This window comes from Zootoca vivipara, chromosome 11, assembly GCF_965207765.1.
Source record: "Zootoca vivipara chromosome 11, rZooViv2.hap1.1, whole genome shotgun sequence".
Lineage (NCBI taxonomy): Eukaryota > Metazoa > Chordata > Lepidosauria > Squamata > Lacertidae > Zootoca > Zootoca vivipara.
In genome coordinates, this window is record NC_142594.1 from 10,390,744 (window position 1) to 10,405,558 (window position 14,815).

The 14,815-nt window shown below is 42.9% G+C and overlaps 1 protein-coding gene across 4 annotated transcripts in view; it reads left to right on the forward strand.

Moving 5' to 3' along the window:
- The first annotated feature begins 1,183 nt into the window (after positions 1 to 1,183).
- The window catches only part of MYRIP (myosin VIIA and Rab interacting protein), a 156,869-nt gene continuing 143,237 nt past the window's right edge, over positions 1,184 to 14,815 (forward strand). For 2 of the 4 annotated variants that reach the window (XM_035130389.3, XM_088653660.1), the window contains exon 1: positions 1,187 to 1,625. The gene's annotated coding sequence lies outside the window, so the exon portion shown is untranslated. Of the gene's footprint in view, positions 1,626 to 14,815 lie in introns of all 4 variants that reach the window. The other 2 variants (XM_035130386.3, XM_035130391.3) reach the window with 2 other exon arrangements.

Sequence of the window (14,815 nt, forward strand, 5' to 3'; positions counted from 1 at the left end):
TGGTGCTACGAGTCGACCCCTAGCCAGCTCTGCTGAATACTAACTTCTCTAGAGTCTGCAGTATATTTCGCAAACACTGAAGGTTGAAGATGCAGAAATGATGCTTCCGGAATGAGAAACATAAGCCCTTTGAGTTCTGAAATACAAAAATCGACCACCACTTCCTGCCTCTCTCCTTTTCCTACGTGGAACATACTGGTTTTACTAATGCTATCACTAGTATATGACATTTGTTTTGGCTTTTTTTAAAAAATACCTGTTCTTAATGGTGGACTACAAAACGCATTTGCGCTGTGGGGAAAATAATAAACAATGCAATAAACTGACAAGCCACCTTTTCCCATGCATCATCTCAGAAAGGGAAATACGCAGTGGCAAAGGCCTGCATGCAGACGAGCACCTGTGCCAAGGAAACCCTTTTCCTAGCAGAATGGGCAAAATTAACAACAAACTCAAGAGAATCTAAGGATGAGATGCCTTTTTCGGACTACTTAAATAAATATTATAGTAAGACGAACTCACACGCAGGATTTGAGCTAGGAGAAACAGAAGTAATTAGATTATAATACTGGGGTTATGATTTAATAAGTAGAAGATAGGGTGCGGCAGAAGGGGAGAAACGACGACTCCATGGAAAATGGGGAGGCAAGTTGACAAAAATAAGAGAAAAGTCGAAATTGTGCTTTGATTGTGTATGTTAAAAAGGTAGAAACTTAATAAAATATAATTGGAAACCTTTTCCTTAAACCCACGTGGGAGCTGTATGCTCCCTGCGGTTCCCTAGTGCACTTTGCCCATGTTCAAGAGCCCTCTCCTCTATGTTATAACATTCCCACATTCCAAGACTGTTTGGGGGGGGGTCCGCATGGTGCATTAACATAAAGCCCCTCCCTGGCTGCTGCTTTCTCCTGAGGGGGGGGCAGCAGCTGCCTCCCTTCCCCGCCGCTCCTTGACGAAACTCCCCGCAACTGCTGCAACGTGGGCGCGCGCCACGGCCCGGCATTCGCAGCGCGCGCAAACGGGCAAGAGGTGCGCGCGCCGCCCATCCCACCCCACCCCACCCCGACGGAGAGGCAAGATCAGCTTGCTGGAGAGATCCGGAAAGCGCGACCGCGACTGCGGCGCGCGCGACCGAGACGCGCGTTCCCTTACCGCCCGCCTCAGCCTCTCTCCTCCCTCAGGAGCCACCGCTTCCTTCTGATTGGCCGCCTGGCGTCCCGGCCAGGTGTCGGCGGCGGGAGGTAGCGCAGCCGCCCGGTGAGGGGCAACGAGGGCGGGAACGGCTTGGCCCCGGGGACGTTGCCGCTGCTGCTGCCGCTGCGACCAGACACTTTGGCTCCGCTGCGGCCGCCCCGTCAGCGCTCGAGGAGGAGGAGGAGGAGGAGGAGCCCCTATCGGAAGAGCGAGCCGGCGAAGGTGGAAAGCCGTCACTCTCCGGTGACAGCCGCCAGGGTAGCGCCGAGGAAGCAGCAGCAGCAGCAGCAGCAGCAGCGCTCTCTTTCCCGACGGACTGGTCTCCTCTTGGGACGCCCGCCTCGCGCCTCATAGCTGGACACGCCGCCGACACCTCTGCGGGTCCGGGGTATTGGAGAGCCGCTCGGCGCGCGCAGCTGCCCGGACTGAAGGTGGGCTTCCTTCCTTCCTTCTCCTTCTGAAAAAGAACCGGCGCCTCAAGGTGTCCCGCACCCTGACGACCTATGCATGCGGGGTGGGGTGGTGGGGGGTGGTGTGGGGTGGGGAAGACGCGGTTTGAAGGATTTGTGGACCCGCCTTTGGCTCTGGGGACGTCGGTTTTTTTTGGGGGGGGGGAGTCCTGCCGGAGATGGGGGTGGGGGTCGGTCGGTGGGCAGAATCGATGGGGGAAGTTGCCCGCCGCCAGCTTCCATTTTGGTGCATCTCTCTTTCTCTCTGGCGTTCTGCGAGGACTGATAATTGTCCACCTCTTTTTTTGCCGATTTCCTTTATCGCAGTGCCTCCGCCTGCTGCTGCTGCAGGGGAAGGGAGAATGTGTCTGGTGCTGCTGCTCCCGAGGCGATTGCTCGCTTGGACACACGCTGCTGTGCCCACATTTCCCAGCTGGGTCATGCGGGGAGGCAGATCCCGGCTGACTTTGACGTTAGGACGGCGCCAGGGTGGCTTAGAGGAAAAACTGGGCTGGGATTCCTTGGGATATATATTCTTGAAGATCAGCTCTCTCTCTCTCTCTCCCCCCCCCCCCGGCTCCCGGAGTTTGGGCTCCAGTGTGGCGTTTGTGCTGCCCCTTAACTGCCTTTGCAGGTAATTCCAACACTAGGGGCCGAATGGCACACACAACTGGCTTGGCATTGTGAAGAGACCGTGTTAAGGGAAAGGGGGCAGGCAGAGGGAGATGGAGCAAGCAGGGATGAAGAACGAAATTGGAAAGGCTGCTATTGCTTGAAATGATGTGAAGCCCAAAGCTATGCATGTTTAGTGGGAAGTAAGTCCCATAGAGATCAACAGGGATTACTCTCTAGGCTTGTACCCTTCAGCTGATCCTTCTCTGCTAGCCTAGAAGTCAATATGTTGGCACATTGCTTTGAATAAGTTATTGTGTTGCTAGCTATTGTACTCGGGTTTTGGGTTTGTTTGAAAAACAATTTATGATGACCTTTCTTCTGTGCTGTTGAATCAACCAAAGGTGTCTGTGTATATGGGTGTGTGTTACTTGCTCTATGCCAAAGATAAACTTCTCTTGAGGGCATAGTAAAAGTTGGTTTTATGTCTGTATTTGACGCCATTAAAAAGGTGAATTTGTAACAGTCTGGAAATCACAATTCCATCATACCCAAATTCATATTTTTTTAATTAAAAAAATTATTATGAAAACAGCCCCGAGCAGTGTCAACTGCTTGAAGCCATTGTCCCTTTCTGCTCATTTCATTTATTTACATTAAAACACTAATTGGATTTATTTAGTTTGGATTGGTGGCCAGCTGCTCAAATAACTTGGCAGATTTATTAAAACATTATCGGATCATAAACAATTGCTCCTATTATTTATTATTAGAAAGCAACACAATGTTTTGCTCTGCAGTAACTTCCAATAAATTTTGGAAACTGTGGTACACAATATTATACATGCAATATTGTGACACTGCATTATTTCTGCTAGTATATACAGCAGCACCTTTCAAAATCACAGGAAGGAGCATGTGTTACCGTAACATTAACGTGAGGACAGCACATTGCAATTATGCAAGAAAATGCCATCTGGTCAAAGTTAACTTGTCTTAAGCAAATTAATTAAAATGATCAGTGCCATTGTGCTGAGCTGTATTTTTAAATTAATGTAACCAAATTGGAACAAAAAATGAAGCAAAATGCTTTAAAATGTGGCTGTGCTGTTAAGTATATCCTAGGGAATACAACCATGCCTAAGGGAATTATATTGATGCTGCATGTGCGTTAAAAAGCTTACATATTTTCCTTTTCCAAATTGGCTGTTGGAGCCAAGAACTCTTGATTTCTACAGAAATAGGGGCGCAAGGCCAAAGCTGAGCCCCATTAAGTCCATTAATTATGGGAGAGATTTAAGCATGTGTTTAACTTTAACTTACATTGCAAGGCTTAAAGATGCATAACCTGTCAGGCTTCCCATCCCTACTCTTCCTTTGAAAATGCTCTTCCAGATATTGGGAATAAATTTTGGTTTTTGCACCCAGGAAGATACCTGCTTCTATTAACTGCCAGCAAGTGACTTGTCTAATTATTCCATACTAGGGCCACAGTTCTGTCCATGGGTTCTTCCTGTTGAGGAGCTACAGGATTTGTCAGGAACTGGTGGAATGAGGGAGATGCCATCACTGTGGTGGCTACACTGACACAACACTACAAATACGCTGGCAGAATGCCTAGAATGAACAGTGTCATGGGAGGGTTGGGGTGGCACAGATTTAGGCCGTAGCGCATGCCATTCTTTCGCAGTGTCTCCCTTTGCCACAAGTAGGGGAACCATCTTGCAACCAATTCTATGCATATCATGAGGCACAACCATTGACCAGCACTAATAATAATAATAATAATAATAATAATAATAATAATAATAATAATAATAAAATTTATTATTAGGACGGCTAACTCCGAATATAAAACAGTTAATTAAAATACAGCTTAAAAACAAGATTTAATACAACATTAAAATTAAACTGCAGCCTCGTCAGAAAAAGGAAAAAGGGGGAAGGGATCAAGTTGATCCCAGGCCAAACGCCAGGCGGAACAACTCTGTCTTACAGGCCCCGTGGAAAGAAATCAAATCCCGCAGGGCCCTGGTCTCATGAGACAGAGCGTTCCACCAGGCTGGAGCCAATGTTGAAAAGGCCCTGGCTCTGGTTGAGGCTAATCTGACTTCCTTAGGGCCTGGGATCTCTCAGGTGTCGCTATTTATGGACCTTAAGGTCCTCCGCGGGGCATACCGGGAGAGGCAGTCCCGTAGGTATGAGGGTCCTAGTGGCCAGGATACTTCCTGCTCCTTCTCCTGCTCGCTGTAGGCAGGCTACTCTGCCCTGGCAAGCTCCATGGTAGTTATACAACACGTGAAGGCATTTTTGATGTGGAGCTGGTGTCATACGGGACGCTACACCTGCCACCCTGCAAGGCGCCTACTGGAGTGACTGGTTGGCAACCCCAGATGTGTGTCATTTCCTTTCAGGGTCTCCTCCATCCCAGAAGCTGTTCTATAAAATACTTCACACTGCCATATGCTTTGTTTTGCTGTTGTTTCTGGAACCTGGCTCCAGTTGACCCCATTGGGGTGAAACTCCTGAGACAAGACTTGACTTTTCAGGGTCCACAAGTGGGATGGGAGCTAATGCCAGGGTATATCAGGCAGTCATCTGGCATGGTGTAGTGAGGGAAGAACAATGAGGTGTGATGTCATAATAAAGCACTGGTTGGCTCATATAAGGAAGGAAAAGCCTACAGGCCCTGTAGTGCCCTTCCTGGTTGGCTTAAGTGGAAAGGTGTACAGTCCCACCTTTCCTAGTGTGGGGGCTGTATACTTCCTGAATGTAAAATCTGAGTTGCTCCACCAGGCAAGGGCTTCTCCTGCAATCCGGTGCTCCTGGTATAGATGACTTGGTGTGCAGATTGTGGGTAAGAGAAGAGACAAATGCCCTGTGATGTATCTGTTTCCTGTGGCTGAGTGGTAGGGAACTGCCCTGTGACGTTTGCAGTGTGAGTTTGAGGCAGAGGGCCTTCTCGGTAGTGGTGCCCAGCCTGTGAAACACCCTCCCATCAGATGTCAAGGAAATAAACAACTATCTGACTTTTAGAAGACATCTGAAGGCAACCCTGTATCGGGAAATTTTTTTATGTCTAATGTTTTACATTTTGTGTGTGTGCTATAAGCCACCCAGAGTGGCTGGGGAAAAATATTATTATTATTATTATTATTATTATTATTATTATTATTATTCCGTATAGTTAAAGCTATGGTTTTCCCAGTAGTGATGTATGGAAGTGAGAGCTGGACCATAAAGAAGGCTGATCGCCAAATAATTGATGCTTTTGAATTATGGTGCTGGAGGAGACTCTTGAGAGTCCCATGGACTGCTAGAAGATCAAACCTATCCATTCTTAAGGAAATCAGCCCTGAGTGCTCCCTGGAAGGACAGATCGTGAAGCTGAGGCTCCAATACTTTGGCCACCTCATGAGAAGAGAAGAATCCTTGGAAAAGATCCTGATGTTGGGAAAGATTGAGGGCACTAGGAGAAGGGGACGACAGAGGACAAGATGGTTGGACAGTGTTCTCGAACACTGAGTTTGACAAAACTCAACATGAACATGAACATGAACATGAGTTTGAACATGAACATGAACATGAACATGAGTTTGACAAAACTGTGGGAGGCAGTGCAAGACAGGAGTGCCTGGCGTGCTATGGTCCATGGGGTCACGAAGAGTCGGACACGACTAAACGACTAAACAACAACATTATTATTATTATTAGGAGTTTCCTGACAGTTGCCCCTCTCAGGGGTTTTGCTGCTGTTATTATCAGGCTTGCTAAAAGTGAGTGGTGCCAAACTCCCATCTCCTGTTTCCTAACTTTGTCCCCTGCATACAGAGACACTGGAGGTTGTTGCTGTCACTTTCTGTCTCTGTCACTATGAATCCTGGTCCCTCCCTTCTACTTCTTGAACCTGGTTTTGGTATGCACTGCAAATAACCTGCTCCTAGGATGGGGGGTGGGGGTGGGGAGGGCTGAGCTGTGTGAGCTCTCCTGGTGCATTGTGATGTAAAACAGCAGTTGTGAGCAGTATAGGGGGGATTTGAGTCCCTACCTGGAGAGAGCTTGGGGACTGGCAGTAATGTGTTCCTGAGGGTCTGCCACTGCAACTGTACATGACTGCTGCTTAGGACTGCTCTGTAAGTGCTGTTGTCTATGTTATGCTTATGACCTTGGTATCAACATTACTTGATAATTGAAAAGGAACATATAATTATAACAGAGGAGATTTATGGAAAACACACACACACACACACACACACACACACACACACACACACACACACATTTTCCATTAAAAACAATTTAGAATCCAGGAGTAGTTTTTGCAATTATTGTCTTGGGCTTTAGCAAAACAGGGTCATTGACCCCTTCTAGGTTGCATGCCTAGAAGTACCTGAAATAATTAGATTTATAGAGGATTGTTACTGATGGTGAGCACATTTAAACATTAAGGAAACGTTTGGGGAGTTTTGCAGCCCTCTTCATGTTTACTAGAAAGCAAATTCTATTGCATTAAAGTGGGCCTTGCTCCCAGGTAAATGTGCATAGGATTGCAACTTTAGCAGAATATAGCATTAAACCTTGACCACCTTAGTACCTAAAGTGCTTTTTAAGGCGACAGGCTGGAGTTCTTGATGCAGTGGTTCCTGCTGGGTTTCTCAGTTACATGGGCAAAGCCATCCACTAGAACATCACAGAAACACGTGAAGGCATTTTTCTGATTTCCTGGTTTTTGTATCATCCTTTGTGTTTTTCTTTTGGTTTTTTTTCTTTTCCGCATTATGCTTGATGTGTAATGTGCGAGTTATTTGGGAATCAGTTAGCTTTTTGAGTTAGTATATATATGCATGTAGGTACATATATATATATACACACATTATTTCTGATTATTATGTTTGGTTATTATGATTTTTGTATGTCTGGTTTGGTCTATGTTTGAATTTGAGTTCTGGTTCATGTATATTGTTTATAGATTATTTGGTTTTTTTCTTTGTTTTCTCAGTTTCTTTTTGTGTTTTCTGTATGTTTTTTGTATTATGTAAATTGTAAGAATTTGAAATAAAGTATTTTAAATTAAAAAAAAGAAAGAAAGAAAGAAGATAAAGCACATCCCTTACTCGTAACCCATTGGCAAACTATTATTATTATTATTATTATTATTATTATTATTATTATTAAAATGAGATTTGACTTTGTCTTGCATTGAGAATAACATGTTGAAAGATCCTGATTTTGTATACACACAGCTAGGGAAGCAGTTTCCACACTGTAACAATATCTGAACAAATAAGGATGTTTAAGAAGGCCATGGGATTTGTAGATGAAAAAGGAACAGGGCTTCATTACTGATGCTGAAAAAAATGTTATGTGCTCAATATATTTTCGTTCAAATAAATCATCCTAGGGAAAACCTTAACTTCGAAAAGCACAATTTATAAGTAAAATATAATCACAATCACATGAGTATGTATGCTGGTTATTCAAAGTTTGTAAACTACTGTACAAGTGTATTTTTTTCTGATGACTGGAAGGAAGAGAACCTTAGGGGTCAAAATACAGACTTGGAGAATCAAAGGATATACAGATTACACTTAAATTAGGTAGCTAGTAGAAATCAAATATAGTTGTTATGTACTCTTGTTAATCAAATATATAATTGTTAATCAAATATATAATTTGCTTCTATTGACCAATACTATATAGGATATTTTCTTATTAAAGGTAAAGGGGCCCCTGACTATCAGGTCCAGTCATGTCCGACTCTGGGGTTGCGGCGCTCATCTCGCTCTATAGGCCGAGGGAGCCAGTGTTTGCGGAAGTTGCGGACAGCTTCCGGGTCATGTGGCCAGCATGACAAAGCTGCTTCTGGCGAACCAGAGCAGCGCACGGAAACGCCATTTACCTTCCCGCCGGAGCGGTCCCTATTTATCTACTTGCACTTTGATGTGCTTTCAAACTGCTAAGTGGGCAGGAGCTGGGACCGAGCAACGGGAGCTCACCGCATTGCAGGGATTCGAACCACCGACCTTCTGATCGGCAAGCCCTGGACTCTGTGATTTAACCCACAGAGTATATCTTATGCTAAGAGTACCTGCAAACAAAGACTGCTTAGCATATTAGCAACTGTCAGTCTAAATGCTGGTTTCAGGCATGCTTCACCTGTCTTCCTTTCTTGGTGACTTCATCAAAAGTTTGTTCTGACAGCACCCCTTTCCTATTTAATGTGGTCATTTCTGTTGGGTTTTGTTTTTTGCTGATTTATTTAGTGGTCTTTTGGCTGACAGTTTGGTTTCCTATATTCAGGAATGGGAAATCGTTGCTTTTTATTTACCTTGTAAAGTGAGCCTGCTCCTGAGCATTTGTGCTGGGTTAGCTGCAAGTGACTCTGATGTAATTTCACTGCAGTTCTGGGAAAATATGATTTTTATTATGCATACACATTCCAAAAACACAAGCACTGATGCAGAAATGAGAAATGAAAGTCATCCTTATGAAGAAAGTTCGTCTACACTTTAAAGAGCCATGGCACGCTCTTTTGATTTTGGGACATTCTGCTAATGTTAGCAACGTAATAGTAATCTATTCGGCTTCACAGCTATATTTGATAGCACATTTTAAGCCTTACTCTTTACTTGCTATTCTTTAAAAATAATGTTTGCAAACTTGATTAGCAAAAGCATTTTCTTTACCCAATTAGTTCTCCATGTGCATTTCCAAGAAATTAGTGTTTTAGTGCAACAAAGCAATCGTTCTGCAAGCATCTAGGACCTAGATTCTAGTTGGAGATAGGCCTTTTATACTGAATTAAGAATTAGATATTCTAGAAGTCAGAGGAAAAGCTTTGTGATTTTGAAGGAGGGTAAAAGCTATAGAAAAGTTGGTCTTTTACAGTTATCATATCAGATGTGGACAACTTCATGATACCAAAACATCATATTGTGAAGAATATTCAGTTATAGTACTAAAGTGTGTGTATGTGTTACACACACACACACACACACACACACACACACAATATATATATATATATATATAAATCTGTGATTTATTAAGAAAATAGACTGTGCATTATTTGAAATATATTGCTGGAGTTAAGTCCTACAAAACAGTATCTCAAAGGTCCAACTGCTTCAGCTGCAAGGTGGCATTAAATTAATTGATACTTAATCCAACAATTCAATAATTTTAAACCTATGTAACCTATTGGATTTGTTATTGGATTTTTTATTTGGACAGGGCAATAGCGGTCGCTTTACTTTGAGGCCATACCTGGCCAGAATCTGGGATTTGAACATTCAACAGCTGTGAACATTTAGGTGATGTCTCTCAATGGCAGCTAATGGTTTGAATATTGCAAAGTAGTCCTACATCAAGCAGCAATGTTATGAACTTTTAAAAAAAATGGAGAAGGGGATATGTGGCTTACCTTCCCCCACACTCCAGCTAAGGATGATGTAATCTATGTCTGTGTGTGAAAAGAAGAAATGTATAAACTGCAGTTTTGAGACATGGAGTAAGACGGACTAGGAGAGCTATAAGAGATGGTCCGGGAATAAGCCTCCAATTGCCTCATTTCAAAAGAAACCACATTCCACTAAAACATGGGTAGGCAAACTAAGACCTAGGGGCCGGATCTGACCCAATCTCCTAAATACGGCCCGCGGATGGCCCAGGAATCAGCGTGTTTTTACATGAGTAGAATGTGTCCTTTTATTTAAAATGCATCTCTGGGTTATGTGTGGGGCATAGGAATTCGTTCATTTCCCCCCCAAAATATAGTCCGCCCCCCCCACAAGGTCTGAGGGACAGTGGACCGGCCCCCTGCTGAAAAAGTTGGCTGACCCCTGCACTAAAACATTGTACCACCTGGAGAAATGAGGTGAGCATATCGATATATTTCCTTTATGACACATAAACTTTTAATTTATTTATTTAGAAATAGACAATGCTTGATGGTAAAAGAACAACAACCCAAAGTGGTTTATAAAAACATTATGTATGAATAAAGGTAAAGGGACCCCTGACTATTAGGTCCAGTCGTGACCAACTCTGGGGTTGCGCGCTCATCTCACATTATTGGCTGAGGGCGCCGGCGTACAGCTTCCAGGTCATGTGGCCAGCATGACAAAGCCGTTTCTGGCAAACCAGAGCAGCACATGGAAACGCCGTTTACCTTCCCGCTGTAGCGGTTCCTATTTATCTACTTGCATTTTGATGTGCTTTCGAACTGCTAGGTATGAATAGAGTATGGCAATTTGTCAGAGCTAGCAAAACAATGCTGGTATGTATATCATGATCAAACAAATGATTTGATTTATTTTACTGCCCTGTGTTAGTTCCTTGAAAGCTTTTTAAAATGGATATAGCTTATTACCAAGGCAAGTGGCCAACTTTACCTTAATATGTTTCCATATAGAAGTACACAAATAAGTTTGCCAGCTTTCCAGTGATGGAGCACAGCTGATTCAGTGGAAGCCAGTTTGGCACTAAATTAAAATAAGCTTGTAGTTGTGTCCTGCAATTACCTCTCAGTGATTTAGAGAATGATTTAGAGAAATCTATGCAAAGAATTATGGCTAATGATGATGTTTCGCTTGTAGGCCAGAAGGTTAGGGAGAGAGTGTTTTCCTGGTATATGATTTTAAGTTTTGCTTTTTAAAAAAATAAACACAAACAAACATTTTATGGGACATCAGGGCCTGCAACCCCCCCCCCCCCGGGCAAAAGATTAAAAATGATGCTTGAGAAGTTTATGCAAAAGTATATGTCAAATTCATTTTGGCATCTTGTCTTTTTAGGCCTGAGACAGCATGCTTTGAATGAATAACAATTTATTTGCCTCTGAAGAATGTGGCACACCAAATCACACAGGCATATATTTTATAATAAATTTATTTACTTTGAGCATCATTTTGAGGTTTTTGGATTTTTGCTTCCTGTCCTTTTGGTGCTGCCCCTTCCTTTTCCTACCACAAGCAAAGATCAGGTGATGAGTGGGTTGGACTTGCATGCATTGCTTAAGGGTGGCTGGGTAGCTCTTTGCTCATGATCTCAAGTTGTTGCCATATTTTATTTTTGGAAGACACTCTTTCTCTAGATAAGATTAGGTAAATACCCTAGTCTGGTGTTGGGTAAGGTTTAGGTCAGGGATGCCAACTTGAATATTGAGGGAGGGATGTAAGCCCCACCCCAGATAACCGATCTCATGACACACTGCATACACACCATTTGAATGGCATTGCCCGTCAACTTTGGGGAGGCCCTGGCTCCATCATATAATTTATTGGGGGGGGGGGGAAGCCCCCAAAAGTTGGCTCCTATGGACCAGGTAGTGAAGTAATAACCATTAGTAATCATGGCTCCAAAATTAGGCAGATCTCTCTCCCACAACCCCAATTTGTGAATGCCTTTCTTTTACAGTAAGGAAAATTGGTTTATTTCTTAGTTGGACTAGCAATTGAAATTTATTGCCTTATTTGCGTGCCCTATTGTGTTTAGCTGCTTTTGGAGGCTGTTTCGAGGCTACAGCTAGCAGAGCTGTGAGGAGGGAACAGATTACTGTATACTGTGTTCTACATAGCTGCCAAGTTTTCCCTTTTCTCGCAAGGAAGCCTATTCAGCATAAGGGAAAATCCCTGTAAAAAAGGGATAACTTGGCAGCTATGGTGTTCTATTGTTTGTGTATATTTTACAGAGTTTTGCTAGATGCGACTCTGATTTACTTGGGGGGGGGGGATGAAGTAGAAATAATTTTACGCTTTTTAAAATGTGTGATGTAGTTTAGGCCATGACTATATTCTTCAGTCATCTGGACCACTTGCCCTACAGCCAGCTTCCCTAGAGTAGCTTTTCTCACCCTGTGCCATTCTGTATCCTGGACTGCCACATTTGATCAGATTGGATGGGTCTACTGAATGGATAGCCTTGCTGTACTTTTAGGTAGCTAAGATTTCTGGAACCCTTTCAGCCCTAGGATCCTAGGATGATTATTAGGTAGTGTTTGTATTTTTGGCCCTTCTCCTTCTGCATTTTGGTTGCTCCTTTCTCCTTCCCCTCTCTCTGCTTATAACAGTGGACATGCATCTTTATGTGCTAGTCTTGAACTGGAAGTGAGGGACGAGCTAATCTATTTTGCCATTGGTCCTTCACACTTTTGTATGAAAAGAAAAGAAAAGAAAATGAGAGAAAGAAAGGAAGTAGGAAAAAGAAGCCTGCAGAAGCCTGTCCCTTCCTTAGCTACTTCTGGCTGAGCACTCCTACATATAATTTCTGCTCATTTGCTATTGCAGACCTCCCAAGGTAACCTTTTCACCATAAAGCTACTCTGCATTGATCTCAGCTCATAAAAATTCTTGTTCCAGCCTGGTTGGTTCTTGACCATGCCTCTCTCTGTGCTGTCCTCACAAACCTCATCTGAATCTAACTCCTGGCTGACTGTCGACTTCTCCAGAACAGTTAGCATATCATGCTAGAACACTGTCTCGTTCAACTCCCTGCTAAATTAAAGCATGTTTTCTTTTAGACGGTTAAGCGAGAGAATGGATGCGACTGAGACTAAGGTTGTGTTTGTTGCAAATGCAGGCACTGCAGTGTTGAGCAGCACTGTACACCTCACATTCCAAGTGGCACTGTTGCAGTCAATTTCAGGGCCAGCTCTAATATGCAAATCATGAAGAAATATTGAACATCTGCGGAGGGACTCACTACTACTTGAAATTGGTTCTTTCCACGTGGGACTTTAAAATGGCCTTTCAAATCCAAACTACTTCTCTGGGAACTGATTCCTTAGTATTAAACTGTAGACCCACCTTACATCCATTGGCAAAAGAATTATTTTTAGTATGTGGGGAACTTCTGGAGCAAAGGCAAGCACAACAATAAATGTATTAAATTGCTTCAGCATAATAATTATTTTTTAAAAAAGAATAAATAAAAGATGTGAACCAAAGGAGCTAAAATAGTTTATTATGGACTCAGCTGTACAGCTGCAAATAAAACGTTTTAAATGTGTTGTGAAGTGCAGTATACAAATGTGACACTAGATGATGACAGTGAGCTATGCAAAATTCAATGTATTTTTCAAAACGTTATTAAAGCATTTTCACAGAGTTTTTTTTAAAATATGTGTGTAGATTCCACCCATGTCTCGGATTTTTATTATTCTTTGAAATTTTCAGCAACAAGAGTAATATTTCATCTTTATTTGGCACTCTCCTAAGTGCACAAAGCTTATAATAGCTGGTAAGCAGACTTTTTACTGCAGGCAGCAGGTGAAGCTGAGAGACAGTAACTTGTCCAAAGCTGCCCAAGGGTTTATGGCTGAAAACAATATTATAAGAATAATTTATTATTAGAGTATGCGGACTAGGGACTTCTGAGGGCATAGCTGCCGCTCTTAGCTGCTACATAGCATAACCTGTTTCTAATCCCTATTTTAAAAGGGACAAATCTCTGCTTAGGCTGCAGTCCTATACACATTTACTTGGGGTAAGTATCAGTAAACCAGTGAGCTTTTGCTGCATAAGATCAGGTCACAATTCTGCACACAGTTGCCATCATGTGAGTCCTGTTAATGTAAGCGGAGAATACAGATGGGTAATGAATAGTAAATGTCATTATTTAACAGGTGGGATATAAACCAAGACACCCTATAATTAGCCATCAGGATCAATTTCAGTTATCAAAAAAGTAATGTTGACAGGGCTTGATCTACCATCTCTTTTAAGAACAATTTTTCTGCCTGTTCCTATGGCACCTGAAAGGTTGTGTTAGAAATATACAGATGATTCCCCCAAAACCATGAGCACTCCCAATAAAAATACAACCTGAAGTATGTGTTCTCCTTAGAAAGAAGCTCTGAAACAAATTTGAGAGTCTCTTGTTCTGCTGATGTCAACTCTTCTGTGATTCTCCAGACTGAACAGAGGCATGCACCCTCCTGAGTAGTTCTAGAGATAAATCAGAATAAATCCAGATTACAAACTGGTTTGAGGACGTGCTCAAAAGGACAAAGAAACATTGCTTAAACTAAGCAGGTCTAAGTCTGGTAGGGTCGCCTTGTAGTTGCACAATGAAATAAAGGCAAGCTATGAATGTCATGGTTCAACAAATAAACTTGCTTGTGTTGACTCCACTTCAGTGCCCATGGCCCTCTCTTTGCTTGTGGTGAATGGGGTGGCTGATCTATCATTGCCAAAAGCAGAAAGTGAAGTTTTGCATGCTAATTCCACATTTCTGTGATTTATGAATTGGATAACTGGTTTCCCTTGAGAAGGCAAATGCCATGAAAGTAGCTGTCACGGGTAGTGTAAGGAACTTGTCTGAAATTGACATCAGTTCTAAACTGGTGGTTTTCCAGCATCATATCTTGAAATGCCGGTTCCATGCTGATTTGTTTGCTTAAGAGCCTTTACTGTAGAACTGTTACATGCTGCACAAGATCCTGGGCTGCATGTTAAGGTCAGGTAGGATCCTGTTGGTCTTACTAGTTCTCTCTTTGAGCTATGATTGAACCCAAAGCCCACCCATCCTTCTCCTGTGTCTGTACACTGCTAGAGAAGGTC